At 42.7% G+C, this 21,198-nt stretch overlaps 1 protein-coding gene and 1 non-coding gene across 2 annotated transcripts in view; one reads left to right on the top strand and one right to left on the bottom strand.

Moving 5' to 3' along the window:
• Positions 1 to 21,198, bottom strand: part of LOC126415797 (headcase protein-like) — a 744,911-nt gene that overhangs the window by 703,228 nt on the left and 20,485 nt on the right. The window lies entirely within an intron of this gene.
• Trnas-cga (transfer RNA serine (anticodon CGA)) lies at positions 17,490 to 17,564 on the top strand. Its single transcript has one exon. It is a non-coding gene; the product is annotated as a tRNA-Ser (tRNA).

Genomic DNA, 21,198 nt, shown 5'->3' with positions numbered 1-21,198 from the left:
GTAAAAAATACTCCGCGCATGTGGTAACATAGCCACTGAACCTTGGGAATAGATTGCATATTTGGATCTGATAAAGACACGGCATCTTCTATGCCGGACATTGTGCAAACGAGTATGAGATAAATATTATGTCTTAGAGACAAAGTGATCACATTTCGCAGAGCGATAGTAATACAGATACTGAGCAAGAGGTAGAAAGCGATAATTCAAAAGATGTGGCTGCAGTATCTTAAGCTAGCTAGGAAGAAAAGGATGGCAATCTGTGGAAAAAATCTGCGACCGTAGCGGCAGCGCGGTTCCAGACTATAGCGCCTAGAACCGCTCGGCCACTCCGGCCGGCTCGTCTTCTGGGATGTGAGGTGTATCCCCGAAGAAAGAACCAGAAAACCGAAACTACGTGCAAAACTTTCTGTAGGTTAATATGCAAGGAACATTAATTTGCAGTTTGCAAAGAATGTACCGGTTATGACAGTCAAACTCTCCAGAATGCACCGTCTTCGTGAGACAGTTTTTGTGATTATGACAAGTTCAAATGGTTCAAATGGCTCTGAGCACTATGGGACTTAACATCTGAGGTCACCAGTCCCCTAGAACTTAGAACTACTTAAACCTAACTAACCTAAAGACATCACACACATCCATGCCCGAGGCAGGATTCGAACCTGCGACCGTAGCAGTCCCGCGGTTCCGGACTGAGCGTCTAGAACCGCTAGACCACCGCGGCCGGCTTATGACAAGTGAATGTTTACATCTTAAAAGTAGTTAAATACATCTTTAAAGCACTCTACTGCTGTGATGGATGCACGTACATTCCAATTTCTTGAGAAGTTTCATAAAAATATTATTTCTAACAGAGGTAAAAAAAATACCCCAAACGTGTAGTAACGTCACAAAAATTACGCGCGTGTTCTTACAGGCTAAGTGGCAGACCACAAAGCCGAAATCTTGGGGTTCAAACCTCAGTAGCTCCTCGAGGAAATTGGGGATCTGTTATGTGACAATCAGTTTGTAAATACAGTCAAATACATTAGAGTGACCGTTCTGATGCTGCGCTCGATAATGGGAACAGGATTTAAGGAAAATCACGACACCTCCATAGTTGATTACCTCCAGTTCTGGTATGATATCTGCCTTTGTTATTTGGCTTCTTTACACCATTACTGTACAGTGACTAAGATCCACATGACCACAGCAATACGCTGTATGCATCTTCCTGTTGACACTCGCAGATAATGCTATAGTTATAAGCTTCTGAAGAACGGCACTATGCCTGAAATCAGTTAAGAAATTAAATTTCTTTCATGAAAATGTTTGCTGATTATTTCTATACAGTTTCATAGGGCTTGCCAATCTAACAAAAAGCGTTTAACAATGTAAAATGCTGCAAGATGTTCGAAATTCTTGTGAAAATGGGTGTAAGCTACGGGTAAAAACGCAAATATATGACATGTACAAGAGCCAAGAGGAAAAACTAAGAATGGAGACCAACAACTAAGTGCTCAGGTTAGAATGGATATACGCCACAGACGTAGCCTGTCGCCCTTATTGTTCAATCTATGCAACGAAGAAGCAATAACGGAAATAAAAGAAAGGTTCAGGAATGGGATTAAAATCGATGGTGACAAGATATCAACGATAAGATTCGTTGATGAAACTGCTATTATCAGTGAAAGTGAGGAAAAATTGCAAGATCCGTTGAATGGAATGAGTCTAATGAGTAAAGAATGTGGATTGATAGTTAACCGGAGAAAGATGAAAACAGTGGAGTATGAGAAATGAGATTAGCGGTAAACTTAAAACCAAAACTGGGGACCACGAAGTAAGCGGTTTGTAGGGTCGGAAGAAAAAAAATAATGAATGACGGACGCAGAAAGGAGGACATAGGAAACAGATTACCACAGGGAAGTGTGCGTCGGGCAATTCCATAGTTACGGGTGTTACATGTACACACCTTAAAATCAGGAAAAATAATGTAAGGAAAAATATTTATTGAATTTAATATTGAAAACTTTTAAGGCTTACATTATATTTCATGTTAGAAATGTTGATACTGGAATTGTTTTATTGCTCTCCTGGTTATTAATCAAAAAAGTAGTGTTATGGGTGTTACCAAAAGTAGACCTAGTCCCTGTTATGAGTTAGGGAATTCTCTAATTTCTGCAAACTTGATGAAGCTTTTATTCTTGTAAAACAACTGTCAAGAGGTATTGCCCCAAATTTTATTTTGAAATATAAATTTTTGTTATTTGGACATCATAACTCAGTATATATATTTTTTTTGCTGTTACGGGCGTTACATTAAATGTTACGGATGTTACATAGATGCATCAGATTTGATTCTTGAAGGAATAAATCTACCTCTTACAATTGCATAAAAAGAAAAGAAGTATTGTAGTTTATTTGGAATAAAAGTATGTATTTAAGAGAATATATTTGAAGGATAAAGCTATTTATTACACAAAAAATTTTGTTACAATTTTATAGTACAACTAGGCCAAGATATCGTTACTTACTTAACATTTACCTCATTTTGTAGGCCTAATAAATTTATGACAAAAATGTTTTCTTATTATTGATAGGTTTAAAAACTTCATTTAATAAACTTTTCCAGCAACATCCAATTCAAAATTGAACTCATAGTACAAACGGTTACCTTGTTTGATTTCTGGTGCTGTTGCCTTAGATAGTACTTGACTGAATTTCACAAAACAAACATCAGTTTCATCTAGTTTAAAAAGTGTTTTACTTTTTCCTACTGACTTCAGAAACATTATTTTCACATCCTCCTCTTCATCAACCTCACTCTGGCAGATTCCCAAGTAACGGTGTTGAATTTTGGATAGGGTTGGCTTCTTTTTGTCACTTGGAATGTCAACCAAGACAAATAACCCAAATTTTAAATCAGACTTTTCAATTTTATTAGTTAGGCTTAACTCACAAGCACTTCCAATATTGTCTTGCGATTCAGATGGTGAAACAGTCTCCTGATTAGAATCATTAGAACTGCACATTTCATAGAAGTTTATGCATCTTTTTGCATGTAATGTTTTAACTTTGGCATCCTCAGTAATAAATACTGACATCCTTGTCATTAATGACTCTGCTGTTTTTGAAACCAGCAAATCAGTTGTGTTATAAGCCCGAAAGTGATGGCAGCCCTGGATTTGAGGAATTGCTTGTAAATTTTTCCACCTTTCATCCAAAATAGGAATGTTATGCTCCACTGTTATCTTATCAACCCATAGTACCTTAATTTTAGAAAAATTCTTCAGAGTGTAGTCATAAAAGTCAATTGCGTTGTTAATAATAACTTTCCTAGATCTAACAGCTGTCCACACACTCCTCTTCAGTGCACCTCCTATGCCATCCATGGCTCCTTTACCATGTGAACTGGCAAAAAAATTCCATTCAACTGTCAATCCAAAGTTTCAGAGCCAATTATATCGGAAACTATCTTTTTAATAACACCAGATTTTTTACTGGGGCTTTTTGGAAGTACCTTCAACACTTTCTTCACAGCTTTACCAAATGTCTGTTTACACTTGTAAGTCCCAATAGGAGAAGATTCATTTGGAACTTTTGATCTTGCGAGTTCTAGTTTTTTCTTTTCTCTGATTGCTCGCTCTCTCTCTCTCTCTCTCTCTCTCTCTCTCTTATTTTTCTTCGATTCTTATCTCTAAGACGTTGATTATTTTTCAATTTTTTTTTAACCTGCAATCTTCTTAATTCGTCTTGTTCTTTCTTCAAGTAAGCTTCTCTGTTTTCATGGTTATCTTTAATCTTTTCTTGGCACTTCTTCACTCTTTCCCTTGCTGGTACTGGTGCCACGGTCTCCGAAGACAGAAATCATGATACTGTAGGCATATATATGTATAAACATAACGCTGTCCAGAGAGATAAAAGTAAAAGACATTGTTATGCATAGGCTCTTATGAATGACTAGAATCTGCCTCAATGAGCTGTTTACTGGGCCTATATAAAATTTAAAACTGAGGTTAGCAATATTGTTGTTCTTGGAAAAGTTAGAATGGAAAACATAAACTATATGTAATCTAATTTTGGGCTTAATTAACGTTTTAGGAGAATGTCAGTTGAGTCAGGTTAATGCCCTAATTAACTTTTATAATGTAGGTGTACTGCTTAAACAAATGTATGCAGTGGAATAAAAATTTTAGTTTTCATGCTTAAAACTGTTTTCAAAAATGACTCTGAGCACCATGGGACTTAACATCTGTGGTCATCAGTCCCCTAGAACTTAGAACTACTTAAACCTAACTAACCTAAGGACATCACACACATCCATGCCAGAGGCAGGATTCGAACCTGCGACCGTAGCGGTCACGCGGTTCCAGACTGAAGCGCCTAGAACCGCACAGCCACACCGGCTGGCAAAACTGTTTTCATATGTCATAAACATAGTTAAGAAACTTTATTCATTAATAATAATACCATTTGGTTATAATTTAAATGTAGGGCCTAGGCCTACTAAAGATTGAGGTGGCATTAAACCTTCCAATTCAAGTTACGGGTGTTACGCATGTGTTAAGTAACACCCGAAACAAAAATTAGTAACACCCGTAACAGCTCTAAGAGTGTTAAATAAGATTTCAAAATGCCATGTAATGGTATGATATTGTAAAACATGGGTATAACCTCACTTTTACAGAAAGGTATTGTACAGAACAAATTTACTAGATTACAAATTAAACTTTTGTATCTTTTTTGTTACGGGTGTTACAAGCTGCATATATATTATAAAACTACCAAAATAAAGAAATGCAATTAGCTTACCTCAGCAAAATGAATTATTATGAGCTATAACAATGTTGACTTCAATATTCTTTGCAACAATAGAACAATCAGCTACGGATAACACAACTAATATTCATCTGGAAATAGCATAAAACATACCTCTCTTTGGTGCCATAGAATAGTGCACTTTAAACACTTAGTGAAGGTAGAAATTTATTTTTTTCATATTCATGATTATTTTGCAATGAACAAATGTACTTTTAACTTGGCATTTTTAAGGTTATATTTGTAATATTGTCATTTTAATTTTTTTGTCACAAAGTCTCTTTAACATGGAATGACCCCGTCTACTAGTATCAAAGTAGACCGTAGCTGAACAAATTTCTGAAGGACGGCCCTGTATCGAAGTGGATCGTCATGGACTTGGAGAGTACCGGAAAGGAAGAAAAATAGGTGGGTTTGAAATGTGGTGCTGTGGTGTGGTGCTGTAGAAGTATGTTGAAAATTCAGTGGACAATTCTGACTAGAAGAAGGGACAGAATTACAGGACATGTGTTAAAACAAAAGATAATAGCTCCCATGGTACAATAATAGCAACAGGAGATAAAAACTGTAGAGTCAGAAATTGGAATATACGCAACCACGCAACCAACATATAACTGATGAAGCTAGGTGCAAGTGTTGCTTGGAGGAAAAATAAAGAGACAGAGACAGAGAGAGAGAGAGAGAGAGAGAGAGAGAGAGAGAGAGAGAGAGAGAGAGAGAGGCACTTTTGCACCTCTGGCAATGATTTATATAGGGTGTTCAAAATAAAAGTGTCGAACACTTTGAGAGACGGTAGTACTCATCGTAACAAGAAAAGTTAACTCCAATAAAAATGGGAGCAGAAACACAATGCTTTCCATTCCGCGATAAACACATTTTTAAAGGAAGGCGTGCGCGACTCTTGGTTGCGGATATTAACATAGTAGCTGCACTGCCGCTACGTCAAATGTGTCGGCAGGGTATTATGGTCATAATTAATAAAACATTCCGGGCTATTATGCCGTGGTCGAAGCGATTCACTTTAAAAACCGACGTTTCGTCTCCATCAGCCAGTAACGAGCCGGAGGTGAATCGGACATTCAACAAAGCTACGATCCCTCTTGAAAATGTCCGCCGCAGTTGGGGACGAAACGTCGGGTTTTAAAGTGAAATCCCTTCCAAAACGGCATAATAGCCTTAACATTTTATTAATTTTAACAATTCCGGCTGTGAATGTTTACATTTTACAATCTGAGTATTGTGATGTCTTACTCATAGTACTCTACCTACCATTAGGTGGTCTGCTGTAAGTTGTGTGGTTCGAGTCTGTTGCGGGCTACGTTAGTTTTCGTCGTGTTTGTGTGCCTTATTGTACTGTGCTGCCAACCCTGAGTAGTATCACTATGTTTTATCTTCTTCCAAAGGCGTTTTCGGCATATTGCGAGAAGGTTATGAGAAGTGTAGCGGGAGCTCTGACAACTTCTGTTCCTTATATGTCTCTGTGTTTTTCCTGTTCTGTATCCTATGTCAGTTCTCTTGGAGAGTGTTTCTGCACAGTGTGTTATTTTCGTTTATTACATTTTTGCCTTCTAATATTGCCTTTTGTATGTAACAATTTTCTTCCATTGTTAGTTTTCGGTATAAACTGTTGCTGTGTTTCAGTATGTGTAATTTACATTCGATCTTACTGGGGTGGTTGTTTTTGTCCATTTCGTGTTCTGCGAAAGTGAAATGTGTGCTGTCACTCTTTAGAGGTCTCATGTGCTCTGTGTACTTTATTCGAAAATTTCTGCTTGTCCATCCTGTTTCTGGCCTGACAGGAATTGCATGTGAGTTGGTATATCCAGCATTGCTGAATTTGTCTGAGGTTCTTTTGTCTGCTCTTAGCCTTTGTTGAACTGTGTTGTATGTTTTGAATCTTATTGGGATCCCTTGCTGTTCCAATGTGCTTCCAGTTCTGTTTTCTATTTTATTATTGTATGTTAGTGTGTACCACCTGTTTCTTTTACTGATGTAATGTGCTCTGCTGTGTTGTCTATAAGTTCTGCCTCTAGGTTTTCAGATCCTTTGGTTGTCCTATTGAGTGAATGATCACTATTGTTGTTTCATTTTTACCTAGTTGTTGAGCATGTTTATGGTGTTTGTTTTGTAGTCGTTTTCAGTAGCAATTTGTTTGATTATATTTAATGCCTGAGTGTAGTTTTCTGGTTTAAGAGGTGTTCTGTTTATCCTGTGGAACATATGTGTGAGACTGGAGTATTTATGCAGTATCCAGTGGCTGGACGAATTATGGATAACAGTGCTTGTGGATGTTGTTTTCTGTAGACGAAAAATTCATGTTGGTCGTTGTTTCTTGTAATTTTAAGATCCAGAAAATTTATCTATTTCTGTTTGAAGTGGACTTGTGGATGTACTGAGTTGATACTACTGTATACCATAAGGTATACAGTAGTATAATTCTTGTATGATGTTTTGCGTTTCATCTATGAGACAGATTACGTCATCCACATATTGGTACCAATAAATTATTTTGTACCCTTCTTGTTTTCCAATGCTGAACACTGTATTCGCTATATCATCCAAGATTATGTTCGCTAAAATTCCACTGATGGGAGACCCCCAGGGATTGCAAAAAAAAGTTGTTGTTGAAAGTGAAATAATAGTGTTTTGTGATTAGCCTAAGAATGGATGAGATTTCATTTATTTGCTTGGGAATTTCTTGCTTTTTAGCTGTTGTTCTGTAATATGTGGGTCACGTAATCGCTCTCATAGCCCAACTGTACAACGCTGATATACGTAAGTGCAAGTTTTTGAATATATATATTTTTTTACTAAGAGCCAGTTCTACAGTAGTAAATGACTTGATGTATGACGAGATAAACGGAAAAAAACCACCACCACAGAAACTATGTGGAAACAGCGGCAACAATCTCAAAACCATGCTGCTGCTTCTGCATGTTTTAGAATCAAAGAACCCACCGATGGCGATAACTGTCGCTGAAACTTGTTTGGGAATACATAAATAAATAACAACAGTGTTTTGCACCAAGGCGGTTGGCGTATTATGCCGTGATGATTAAACATCTAAATTATTACGCTGAGCAGACGATTTCCGATAAAACTTTAAATTACGGCATCTCTTTCTCCGTGTCCCCATTTTGACGAAAAAAAATCCTATACACTGTCCGAAAGCTACGGTCAAGTTAGCTGTGAAGACCGCATGAAAATTCGCCTAGTACTTTTAGAGATTGGCGTGTTCGAACAACCAGACACGACGGTTTTAGTTTTATTATTAGTGCAGATACAGATAGTCTTAATCGGCTTGTATCGACTTTACAACAATTTACCGTTTTCGTCTCTTAAGAGTCATCGTCGGAATCTGTTACTTAGAAAAATAACACGTCGAACAGTCACCCAGCTCTCATCTTTGTCACGTGACGTCATCTGGTTTTAGTTTATGTCAACTGACCAAGATAAAAATTAGGTGACTGTTCAACATGTTGCTTTTGTAACAAGATGCTGATCCTGACGATGACTGATGAAGAGTCGAACATGGTAACCTGCTTTAAGCCCATAGCGACCAAGACATTTGTGAATAAAAAAGTAATTTCCAAAACAGATCGCGTTGCTTCAATCGGGCAATCTCAAATTTCAATGGACATATTTTTTGCTTATATTAGCTGACAGACCAGTTCCTTGCTTTAGCACGCGCACTCAACGACAAACAAAAAACTGCAGGGCGTCGACGACATGGGGCTCTAACTCGTCACCGGAGCACGAAAGCAAACATGCAGAGCACTTAACGAAACCTTAACACTTGCAAGGAAGAACTTTATAATCAACATAAACGTGTTACCTCTCCGAGTAAACGCAATGAAGTACTGTGTACAAACTGAGGGTGTTGTAAACACTAAGTGCAGTTAACAGCTAAAGTACATTCAATGTCGTACAGTAATGCATGGAGGCATTAACGATGAGGCTAAGAGTAAGTATTACCAGCGATAAAATATAAAAAAGATTTAAGGACAGACATCTGCGCACGTCTGGGTTAGAAAGCAAAAAGTGTTGAGTGTAGGATACCTGAGTGGCCACGTACGTTTTCGGAGTTGCGCTAACGAACAAGTCACCTTATGGTCGCGGGAGAGTGTAAACAAGTGCAAACAACACCCCGCGTTCTTTGCTTGTTCTTCTTTAAATTGCTCCACTAGCCTCTGCACGGGGTTGGTTTACAACATGGTCACAGCGAAACTTGAGTAAACTGCAGTCGAGACATAAAAATACACTGCGCGCGGGTACTTCAAAAGCCCGAGCGTAACAAATGCACAAAGAGAGCCGGCAGCTGAGACGGGAGAGGGCAGTGCCACCAACTCGCACGGCAGCAGAAAAAAAGGGCGGATGAGGAGAGGGAGAAAGGAAAGGAGCGGGAATTAACCACGGCTGCCTGCCCAAATTAACGGGAAAGCTATCCCATTCTGTTTTTAGTCCACAAATCCTTTACTCCACGTAAGCGCCGCATGTGAAATGCCGTACTCTCTCGTTTGTTCTGCGTACGAGACTTAAGAGTTTCTGCGGCTGTTAATGCACTTCAATTAAGTGAGATGTGACGCTGAAGGGCCTAACTAAGCGAAACGTACAGTGTACCCCTACAAATAAAACCCTCGCGGTGCTTCCTTTTCCAAAAGGAGGGGAAATAGGAGCGGGTGGACTATTTGCCATCAAAAATGCTAGCCGCTACTCCGCTGTAGCTTACACTTCAGCGTCCATCGCTTTTAATAAGATTGCCTTTGAGACAGGACCTGTAACTGAATTAAACTGAAGGCACAGCATTTGCCATATGGACGTAAAACAGGGTAGCGTACTTCCATTGCAAGGTAGCATTTTCGCATCGTAACGGAAAAAAATCGACAGATATAAAGGTAATTTCAGGAGGATCCCTTGGGAACGTAACAGGGCCATTACTATTCACAATACACTGCGTTATTCTAAATTAGTTACCTAAAAATAAAGTTAATAATTTCGAAATAACTGACTGATTTTTCCGCAGGAGCTCTCCAAATCTCGCGCCACCAAGTTTCAATTCTACGCCTCCAGATGTAGCTCCATTCGCTCGTTATGAGGAAACAGATCGTGATCACATTAACAATGGAAAAGTAAAGCGCTGCGGAATGTGCTAAGAGTTGCTTTTGGTAGCGCAAACTCCATTTGTTGTAAGAAGACGCTTCAGAACGGAGTGTCACAAAGCTCCGCTTCGGGCAAAGACTATTAGCGTCGTATGATATGTTAGTGGAACTACGTTATGTGGCACATCTAGAGAAAGGTCAAGGTCACCCACGGGTAGCCACACTACGGAATATGTGAGGAAGACATGTGAATAGCTTGGCCACCCCAAAGGAAACAGTGATGAGGACAGGTGTAGATCTGAGGACCGAATTCCTCCCCCGTCCAGCCTCGTCACTTCAGAGTAGCGCTTGCAACCTACGTCCTCAATTATTTGTGGGTTGTATTCCAGTCTCTGTCTTGCTCTGCAGTTTTTTATCCTCTACAGCTTCCTCTAGTACCACGGAAGTATGGAAGTTATTCCCTGACGTCTTAACGGCTGTCCTTTATCTTGGTCACCACTGACTGCTGATTTGGCACCCTTAGACTTTCACCTGTGGGGATGTTAAAGACAAGGTGTACATCCTTCACCTGCCTGCACCTACCAACAGCCGCAGAAACTCTTAAGTCTCGTACGCAGCTGGCTTGCTGATACGGATGTGGAAAGCAATTTTTTACAGATGGGATATCTACCGTGTGACAAGAGGAACCACATGAAACATTTTAAAAAGAAACTTGATGTTCTGTCAGTTTAAGAAAGGAGAATAAATTAAATGAAGTACGTAAATCTTCTGCCTTAATTAATGTCACTATTAGGTAACCAATTTAGAATAACCTGTATATTAATGATCTAGTAGTTAACGCCAAGTGATGACTGGGTGTTGTGTGATGTCCTTAGGTTAGTTAGGTTTATGTAGTTCTAAGTTCTAGGGGACTGATGACCATAGCTGTTAAGTCCCATAGTGCTCAGAGCCATTTGAAGTTAACGCCAAAAGCACCGTGAGGCTATTCGTGGACAACCTGCAGTCAAGCCTAAAAGTAAATAAATGTAGTACACTATGCATAAATAGGCGAAGAAATCCACTACTGTTTGATCACATTATTGGTGACAAATCTATGGAAATAGTAACTATGGTAAAATACCTAGGAGTAACCTAACCATTTGGACAGACCTAAAGTGGGATTATCACATAAAAAGCTTGTAGGAAATAAGATGCCAGATTAAGAATCATTGGGAAAATCTTATGGAAATGTAATTCAGCCACCAAGGAAGTGGATTACAAAAAATTCTTGATACTGCTCATCAGTCTGGTAGCCTTATCGGACAGGATTGGTAGAACATGCAGCGAAGATACAACCGAGAGCGTTGCGGAGACGCTCAACAAACACCAGTGGCAGATGCTATGAGAGAGGCATTGTCCATCATGGAGAGCTTTGTTGTTAAAATTCGATAACGTACGTTTTGGGGAAGTCGGGCGACATACTGCTTCCATCTGCATACGTCTCGAGAAATGACGATGACGAGACAATCAGAAAAATTTGAGCTACCATGGAGTTTCACCAACAATCATGCTTCCGATGTGCCATTCCTGAACAGAGCAGATAAGAGATGAAAATATAGTAGTATCAGAAGTACCATCCGCAAAACATCGTTGAAGTTGTTGCGGTGTGGAGATGTGGATGTAAATACTGTTTGACTATTAATAAAATATTCTCGGGATTCAAGCCGTGTCTAGTGGTTATGCCTAGGAGCTTTCGGCAGAGATCCCCTCTGCCACTGTTAAGTGTTTGAGTGTTGCCTAAATGCCCCTGTCATGCTTTTCTAGTCGCGCCGCCATCAGTGATGTCGCTGGTGTCGAGTCCCGCGCCATATATGGCAATGTTTTGGTTGCACGACCGCCGCGCCTGCTTCAGCTCCCCGATCACGGGATCCTAGAACGTACTCAGCTGCAATCCCCCGACTTTATTGAGTTTGTTGTCCGATACTTTGACCTCTATTGCTTAATGTATTACTGGGCGGAAACACCTTTCATGTTCTGTGCGACACTGTTCAATAGTACGGACAGTCTGATCAATACAAAACTGCCCACACCCACACGGTATTTTGTATATTTCCGGTGTTCTGAGGCCAACATCTTCTTTCATAGGCTTTATTAATTGACGGATCGTTGCTGGGGGCCTGAAGACTTACCGACTTCATGTTTCTGAAGGCGTCGTTTGATCTTCTCTGTCACTGAGCCACAAAACGGTAACAACACAATCTTCTTCGTGTGGTCTTCGGAGACCTGCTTTCACGGCTTAGCAGGAACTGCTTGCTGTTGTTGAAAACTTTACGAAGTGGCTGGATTGTCTCGGCAGGTTTTTGGCGTCTGAAACGGTTTCAGCTCGATTTACGAATGTCCTCAGAACACAATGTTTTTGTGCTGGATGGTGGTAGCTGGTGGCGTGCAGAAATCGATCATTGTGGGTGGGCTTGCAGTAAACGTCAGGTGTCTATCAGATTAACCGCAACGACTGCTAATGCCTGTATGTTGAACAAACAGGGCGTACTTTGGCAATTCGGTTCAAAGAACACCAAGATTTAAGCAATTCGAGATCTGCCTTAATTAATCACCAAAACAAGCACACAAACACTCTATCCCTTATATAGATAGTAACTTCAGTATCCTCCATATACAGCCGAAAAGTCGAGTCTTTAACTTACTGGAAGAAACTGAAATTTTACGCAGTCTGGACCAGATTCCACTACATACATTAAATGAGCAAACCACGTCGAAACATGCGGTTCTACTGAATAACTACATGTTTCTAAAATAACGTGTCACTAGGTCAGGCCTGATTCTCTGAACTCCCATTCGTTTAGTAATTGTTTCGCGTGAATCATCTTTCCATATTAACATTATTTCGTCTAATAAAGCATGCTCGGCCTGATCATGTTGATTTCTCGTTATGCTTCTAGTCTCACTACACTTATATTGCAGAATTTTTATGATCGTTTTTATATTTATACGTTTTTATATCATCACTTCAGACCATACATATAATCCTACATATATGATGACTAACTGGGTACAGTTTATCTTACCATTACTTTTATCGCAGCTTTTATTGTATACTCCTGTCTTCATTCATTTGGCCTGTCTACTACTGCTTTGTTGCCTACTAAGACACTTATTTTCATTAGTCTTACATTTTCCCATTCGTTTAGTTGTCTACCCTCTTAGCCATCTTTCCCTATGATTACTCCTCTGTAGGATGTATGGCGTCCAGCCTAATCTCTTGGTGTGTTATTTCGATGCTCACATTTCTACACCCACCTTTTAGATCTGTGATGGGTTTTTTATATATTTTATTTTTGTCACTCGAGCCCATAATGTATCACACGTGACGATTTACTTAGTCTGGTTAAATATTAACATTAACATTTATCACTGTTGTACCTATTTGTTCATTTTACCTATGTACATTGCCTTGTTGCCTGAAAACGGCACATGCTAGAGAGCTACTTAGCCTATCAGCGTATCACAGCTTGTTCATATTCTAATACATCCTTAAATGAAGTACTGTAAGCGCTCGGACTAGTCACTCTAGATTTTCTACATCATCGCTGATAACATCAGTTTACTTAGTTGGACACCGTTGGCGCCCGAGCCGCATCGCGCTTCCAGAACTCTGGCATGGCCCTCTACATAGTAGTGGTTAGCGTTCACGGTTCACACTGTGAGTACTGTGTTTGTTCTCCTCTTCTGTTTACTTCGTTCCACCCGCCCGGATGTTACATTTTAGGTCAGTTTCATTACTGGGTGCCCCTTTTCTCTTTTCTCTAGTCCCGCCGAAACGCAGTAACTGAAACCCTTGTACTGACTAGCCCAACCGCACGTTATGTATTACCAAATACTATATGTAGGTCTCCTTGTTTGGGGAGTCTGCTCGTTTGGTTTTTACACATATTTCGCATTAAATTTCTTCCTTCCTCTCCTTTGTATATTACAGTTTCATAGACCTGAAGACGAAATTATTGAGAGACCCGCTTTAGTGGTACTAACATTTATTTAAACGACGACCGGTTTCGAGATCCTAAAATAAATATTAGTACAAGTGAAACGGATCTCTCTAAATTACCTACGATTTATATGGGCACATGGCCATCGGCACAAGACGTTGGCACAGTGGCATCGAGCTGAATGGTCTGATGAATTCCGTTATCTTCTTCATAATGCCGATGGGATGGCGCGGAACCGTCGTCTTGTAGGGGAACAGCTTCTTGACACCTGTACTTCGTGACGGAGACAAGCTGGCGGCGGTTCCATTATGCTCTCGGGCACATTCATTTGGATATCCAGGGGTCCAATGAAGCTCGTGCAAGGCACCATGACGGCCAAGGAGCATCATACACCCCTTCACGACGATCATGTTTCCCAACGGCAGGGACATTTTTCAAGAAGATAATGCGCCTTGTCACAAGGGCTGTGATGGAGTGGTTCGAGGAATACTGGCGGGTTCCAATCGATGTGCTGGTCTCCTAAATCGCCAGATCTGAACCCGATCTAACAAATCTGGGATGCCATTGAACAAGGCGTCGGAGATAATCTCCCCCTCTCCGGAGTTTACGGAAACTAGGTGACTTATGTGTGCAGATGTGGAGCCAACTCCCTCCAGCGACCTACTGCTTCCATGCCACGCCGCGCCGCCGCTGTTATCCATGCCAGAATGGATATAACGGCTACAAGGTAGGTGGTCATAACGTTCGGCTGATCAGAAGTGTAGAGTACAGCGTTGCTTCTAGACGACACTATTAATCGCTGATAACACAAGGCCGAGAAAACTTACATTCTCTTACAGTCTTTTCCTTTCGACGCGGTGGATTTATCACATTCTATCATTTAAGGAGACAAGTAGCCTAGATTAGCATTCCTCATGTACACAAAAAATGGCGAGACAGCAGATATCCAATGAATTTAAAGATGCGTTCCAAAGAACGTAACACGTATGTACAGCACAAATGAAAGTGTAACTGAGAAGCAGTTGTGTTGTTAGTGCAAAAGCAGTAACAGCAAAATAGATCGGCCAGGAGAGCTCAGTAACTTCAGGAGAGCTCAGTAACTTCAAACGTACGTCACTGAAAGTAACTTGAGAACAAATCTATAAGCGACATTTCATCCATCCCAAAGCTGCCCAAATCAGCTGTTGGTGACGTGACTGTGGAGAGGGAACGCGAAGAACGACCATAACTACAGCAAGAACAGGCCGACCTCATCTACGTAAGGACAGGGATCGCCGGGCATTCCGGAGAGCGGTTCTAAATAATAGTATGAAATCCGAGGAAGGAATTACTCGTGGATTCCAAAATATTACCAGCAGTCCAGCTAGCACAATGACTGTGCGTAGGGAGTTAAAAAGATCTCTATAGAATGCTGGAGCAGCTTCTCATACACCACACATTTCTGTCGTCAATGCTACCTAACGCTTGTGATGGTGTAAAGGGAGGCGCCGTTGCACAGTACACGATTAGAAACAATTACACTCCTGGAAATTGAAATAAGAACACCGTGAATTCATTGTCCCAGGAAGGGGAAACTTTATTGTCACATTCCTGGGGTCAGATACATCACATGATCACACTGACAGAACCACAGGCACATAGACACAGGCAACAGAGCATGCACAATGTCGGCACTAGTACAGTGTACATCCACCTTTCGCAGCAATGCAGGCTGCTATTCTCCCATGGAGACGATCGTGGAGATGCTGGATGTAGTCCTGTGGAACGGCTTGCCATGCCATTTCCACCTGGCGCCTCAGTTGGACCAGCGTTCGTGCTGGACGTGCAGACCGCGTGACACGACGCTTCATCCAGTCCCAAACATGCTCAATGGGGGACAGATCCGGAGATCTTGCTGGCCAGGGTAGTTGACTTACACCTTCTAGAGCACGTTGGGTGGCACGGGATACATGCGGACGTGCATTGTCCTGTTGGAACAGCAAGTTCCCTTGCCGGTCTAGGAATGGTAGAACGATGGGTTCGATGACGGTTTGGATGTACCGTGCACTATTCAGTGTCCCCTCGACGATCACCAGTGGTGTACGGCCAGTGTAGGAGATCGCTCCCCACACCATGATGCCGGGTGTTGGCCCTGTGTGCCTCGGTCGTATGCAGTCCTGATTGTGGCGCTCACCTGCACGGCGCCAAACACGCATACGACCATCATTGGCACCAAGGCAGAACCGACTCTCATCGCTGAAGACGACACGTCTCCATTCGTCCCTCCATTCACGCCTGTCGCGACACCACTGGAGGCGGGCTGCACGATGTTGGGGCGTGAGCGGAAGACGGCCTAACGGTGTGCGGGACCGTAGCCCAGCTTCATGGAGACGGTTGCGAATGGTCCTCGCCGATACCCCAGGAGCAACAGTGTCCCTAATTTGCTCGCAGTGGCAAGCACACTGGACTCGCATTCGGGAGGACGACGGTTCAATCCCGCGTCCAGCCATCCTGATTTAGGTTTTCCGTGATTTCCCTAAATCACTCCAGGCAAATGCCGGGATGGTTCCTTTGAAAGGGCACGGCCGACTTCCTTCTCCGTCCTTCCCTAACCCGATGAGACTGATGACCTCGCTGTTTGGTCTCTTCCCCCAAACCAACCAACCAACCTAATTTGCTGGGAAGTGGCGGTGCGGTCCCCTACGGCACTGCGTAGGATCCTACGGTCTTGGCGTGCATCCGTGCGTCGCTGCTGTCCGGTCCCAGGTCGACGGGCACGTGCACCTTCCGCCGACCACTGGCGACAACATCGATGTACTGTGGAGACCTCACGCCCCACGTGTTGAGCAATTCGGCGGTACGTTCACCCGGCCTCCCGCATGCCCACTATACGCCCTCGCTCAAAGTCCGTCAACTGCACATACGGTTCACGTCCACGCTGTCGCGGCATGCTACCAGTGTTAAAGACTGCGATGGAGCTCCGTATGCCACGGCAAACTGGCTGACACTGACGGCGGCGGTGCACAAATGCTGCGCAGCTAGCGCCATTCGACGGCCAACACCGCGGTTCCTGGTGTGTCCGCTGTGCCGTGCGTGTGATCATTGCTTGTACAGCCCTCTCGCAGTGTCCGGAGCAAGTATGGTGGGTCTGACACACCGGTGTCAATGTGTTCTTTTTTCCATTTCCAGGAGTGTATTTGGAAGTGATGAATCACGCTAAGCCTTAAGGCAATCCGACGGAAGGGCTTGGGTTTGGCGAACGCCTGGAGAACGTTACTTGCCGTCTTGTGTAGTGTCAACAGTGAAGAATGTAGGTAGAGTTACGGTTTGGGTGTGTTTCTTGTGTGTAGGGTGTGGTCTCCTTATTGCGCTTATCCGGAAGAATATGGTCACATTTTATAGCATTGTGTACTGCGTGCAGTAGAGGAACAGTTCGGAGACGATGACTGTATCAGCGTCTGTACCCTGTCACAAAGTCGCAACTTGGATGTAATGGTTTGTGGACAAAACATTCCTGAAATGGATTGGCCTGCCCAGAGTCGTGACCTGGAACCATTGATCACCTTTGGGATGCCAGAATGAGAGGAGGCGAGGTACTGACAGAAGTAAAGCTGTGAGGATGGGGCGTGAGTCGTGCTTGGGTAGCTCAGTTGGTAGAGCACTTGCCCACGAAAGGCAAAGGACCCGAGTTCGAGTCTCGGTCCGGCATACAGTTTTAATCTGCCAGGAAGTTTCACCTTTGACATGAATCAGATCATCGACTACGCTTCAGACCCAGCGTCCAATATCACTACCACCTCAGGAACACTGGGATGCCATTTCTACACAAACATTCAGGCACCCGATTGAAAATATCTCCAGCAGAGATCAAGCCGTCATAAAATCGGAAGTCTGGACACGCCCCAAATTAATGTCCACTAGTAGGTGTCCGCATACTTTTGATCAGATAGCGTAGGAGCGCGTACCAAGCTGTAATGAAAGCCGTTTTCCCCATTCCATACGGGAATGGAATGTGACACAAATTTAACAATACTGTAACAAAGTGTCCTCCGCCAAGCACTGCATCGTGACATGCGGAGAGCTCCGTTGTCTTACATTTCATCTCCTTCTTCGATTGCTTCTTTGTCTTTTGATTGCCTTTCTGATGCTGTTATTGTGTTAAATTCGGCAACGCAACTGCGGCTCTTTATTGCGAGCAGGAAACGCCGTGAGCCGCGCGGGGTAGCCGTGCGGTCTTAGGTGTCTTGTCACAGTTCGGTCGGCTCCCCCCGTCGGCGGTTCGAGTCCTCCCTCGGACGTGAGTGTATGTGTTGTCCTTAGCGTAAGTCAGTTTAAGTTTGTTTAATTAGTGTGTCAGCCTAGGGACCGATGACCTCAGCAGTTTGGTCCCACAGAACCTTACCACAAATTTAAAAAAACGACAAGTATATCATTTCGTGCTCAATTCGTGGTAAAGGAACGATGAGTTGAACAGAAAAGATCATCATACAAGGGAAAAAAACAGGAGGTAAATGACCAAGTAGAGCAAGCGAGGCACATCACGAATAAGCAGTTTGAATAATGTCTCACGAACAACTACGGAGTAAGAACAACTAAACATCGAGCGGAATAGTGCAGTTTGTGGAAGTCAGATGAATGGTGGTCGTGACACTCAGAAACGAGTAACGTGACTGACAATAATGGTCATATTTAAATCGAACCACGAGCATAAGTTGTCCAGAAAGTTCGAAGAGCGTAAATCTACCATTACTTTGTCAAAGAAGTCAACCGGGAATCAATGACCACGGTTTGAGGGGCATACTAAAAGGTATACATCTGGTTAACTGGAAAATTGCGTCGCCTCTCTTGGCAGCAGATAAATTACAAGTGTTACAGAACTAAAAATACTAACCCAGCTACGCCGGCCGCGGTGGTCTAGCGGTTCTAGGCGCGCAGTCCGGAACCGCGCGGCTGCTACGGTCGCAGGTTCGAATCCTGCCTCGGGCATGGATGTGTGTGATGTCCTTAGGTTAGTTAGGTTTAAGTAGTTCTAAGTTCTAGGGGACTGATGACCACAGATGTTAAGTCCCATAGTGCTCAGAGTCATTTGAACCATTTTTTAACCCAGCTACGGAGAAAACGGCGTGTTTTGCATCAGATGCCCTACAAGGCTGACCCCCAGATCAGCTGCTGCGATCAATCGTTACTCCAACAAATTTTTGTCCGCAATCCATATAGAACAGGTAGCAACTCAGTGTATCAAACCGAGGTACAAAGAAAAATAATAAAAAGCACGTCGCAGAAGAAAGAATAACTGCCAACTGAATTTAGTTTCGACATAAAGAATGTCTTCACAGCGACCATAAAACATACAGGCACACATAAAAGCCACTTCTGAACGCTTCGGCAGCTTTCTCCTAACTGCTGACACAGATTTCCACTGTGTGACGGGACAAAGGACACACACAGCACCAGCCACACGACACTCTGGCGTAACACATTGGTGAGGGCTGTTTCAAGTTCTGCCGACGAGGAATCGATCGTCCCAAATTTGCGACACCCTGAATAAAAGAGTAATAAAAAAGCGGCAGAGAAGCCGAAGCTTGGTTCGAACTTCGCAGTATTTCCAGCACCCGCGATCTTGCTGGAAGGAGAAAAGGTTAGTTTTATAAGGTCTCGTCTGCCTCGAGGTTATTAAATACGGACAAGGGTCTGGAAACTAATGTGCAATTATTCCGAAGCGATTTAGGGAAACCAGCGAATATCTTAATGTACAGGGTTATTACAAATGATTGAAGCGATTTCACAGCTCTACAATAACTTTATTATTTGAGATATTTTCACAATGCTTTGCACACACATACAAAAACTCAAAAAGTTTTTTTAGGCATTCACAAATGTTCGATATGTGCCCCTTTAGTGATTCGGCAGACATCAAGCCGATAATCAAGTTCCTCCCACACTCGGCGCAGCATGTCCACATCAATGAGTTCGAAAGCATTGTTGATGCGAGCTCGCCGTTCTGGCACGTTTCTTGGTAGAGGAGGTTTAAACACTGAATCTTTCACATAACCCCACAGAAAGAAATCGCATGGCGTTAAGTCGGGAGAGCGTGGAGGCCATGACATGAATTGCTGATCATGATCTCCACCACGACCGATCCATCGGTTTTCCAATCTCCTGCTTAAGAAATGCCGAACATCATGATGGAAGTGCGGTGGAGCACCATCCTGTTGAAAGATGAGGTCGGCGCTGTCGGTCTCCACTTGTGGCATGAGCCAGTTTTCCAGCATGTCCAGATACACGTGTCCTGTAACGTTTTTTTCGCAGAAGAAAATGGGCCGTAAACTTTAAACCGTGAGATTGCACAAAACACGTTAACTTTTGGTGAATTGCGAATTTGCTGCACGAATGCGTGAGGATTCTCTACCGCCCAGATTCGCACATTGTGTCTGTTCACTTCACCATTAAGAAAAACTGTTGCTTCATCACTGAAAACAAGTTTCACACTGAACGCATCCTCTTCCATGAGCTGTTGCAACCGCGTCGAAAATTCAAAGCGTTTGACTTTGTCATCGGGTGTCAGGGCTTGTAGCAATTGTAAACGGTAAGGCTTCTGCTTTAGCCTTTTCCGTAAGATTTTCCAAACCGTCGGCTGTGGTACGTTTAGCTCCCTGCTTGCTTTATTCGTCGACTTCCGCGGGCTACGCGTGAAACTTACCCGCACGCGTTCAACCGTTTCTTCGCTCACTGCAGGCCGACCCGTTGATTTCCCCTTACAGAGGCATCCAGAAGCTTTAAACTGCGCATGCCATCGCCGAATGGAGTTAGCAGTTGGTGGATCTTTGTTGAACTTCGTCCTGAAGTGTCATTGCACTGTTATGACTGACTGATGTGAGTGCATTTCAAGCACGACATACGCTTTCTCGGCTCCTGTCACCATTTTTTCTCACTGCGCTCTCGAGCGCTCTGGCGGCAGAAACCTGAAGTGCGGCTTCAGCCGAACAAAACTTTATGAGTTTTTCTACGTATCTGTAGTGTGTCGTGACCATATGTCAATGAATGGAGCTACAGTGAATTTATGAAATCGCTTCAATCATTTGTAATAGCCCAGTAGATTGTCGTGTGGGGATTTGAGCTCCACTCCCACCTGAACGAGAGTCTTCTGTCTCAGTCTCGTTGGCATTACTTGCTGCAATTTTGCTGAAGTGTTATGCCCATGTCTTCCTGCGAATTGAGCTTATCGACTACAGTGTTATTAATGAATAACCCTAACCATGAAGAGATTTGCAATTTTTCACGAACTCATTGCCACAGACGGTAGTTAACTAACAGTGAGAATTCTAATCTTAGTATGCCATGAG

The sequence above is a fragment of the Schistocerca serialis genome, chromosome 1 (genome assembly GCF_023864345.2).
Source record: "Schistocerca serialis cubense isolate TAMUIC-IGC-003099 chromosome 1, iqSchSeri2.2, whole genome shotgun sequence".
NCBI classification, from domain to species: Eukaryota; Metazoa; Arthropoda; class Insecta; order Orthoptera; family Acrididae; genus Schistocerca; species Schistocerca serialis.
Note: the sequence above shows the minus strand (reverse complement) of the source record. Positions and strands in the feature narration are given on the sequence as shown.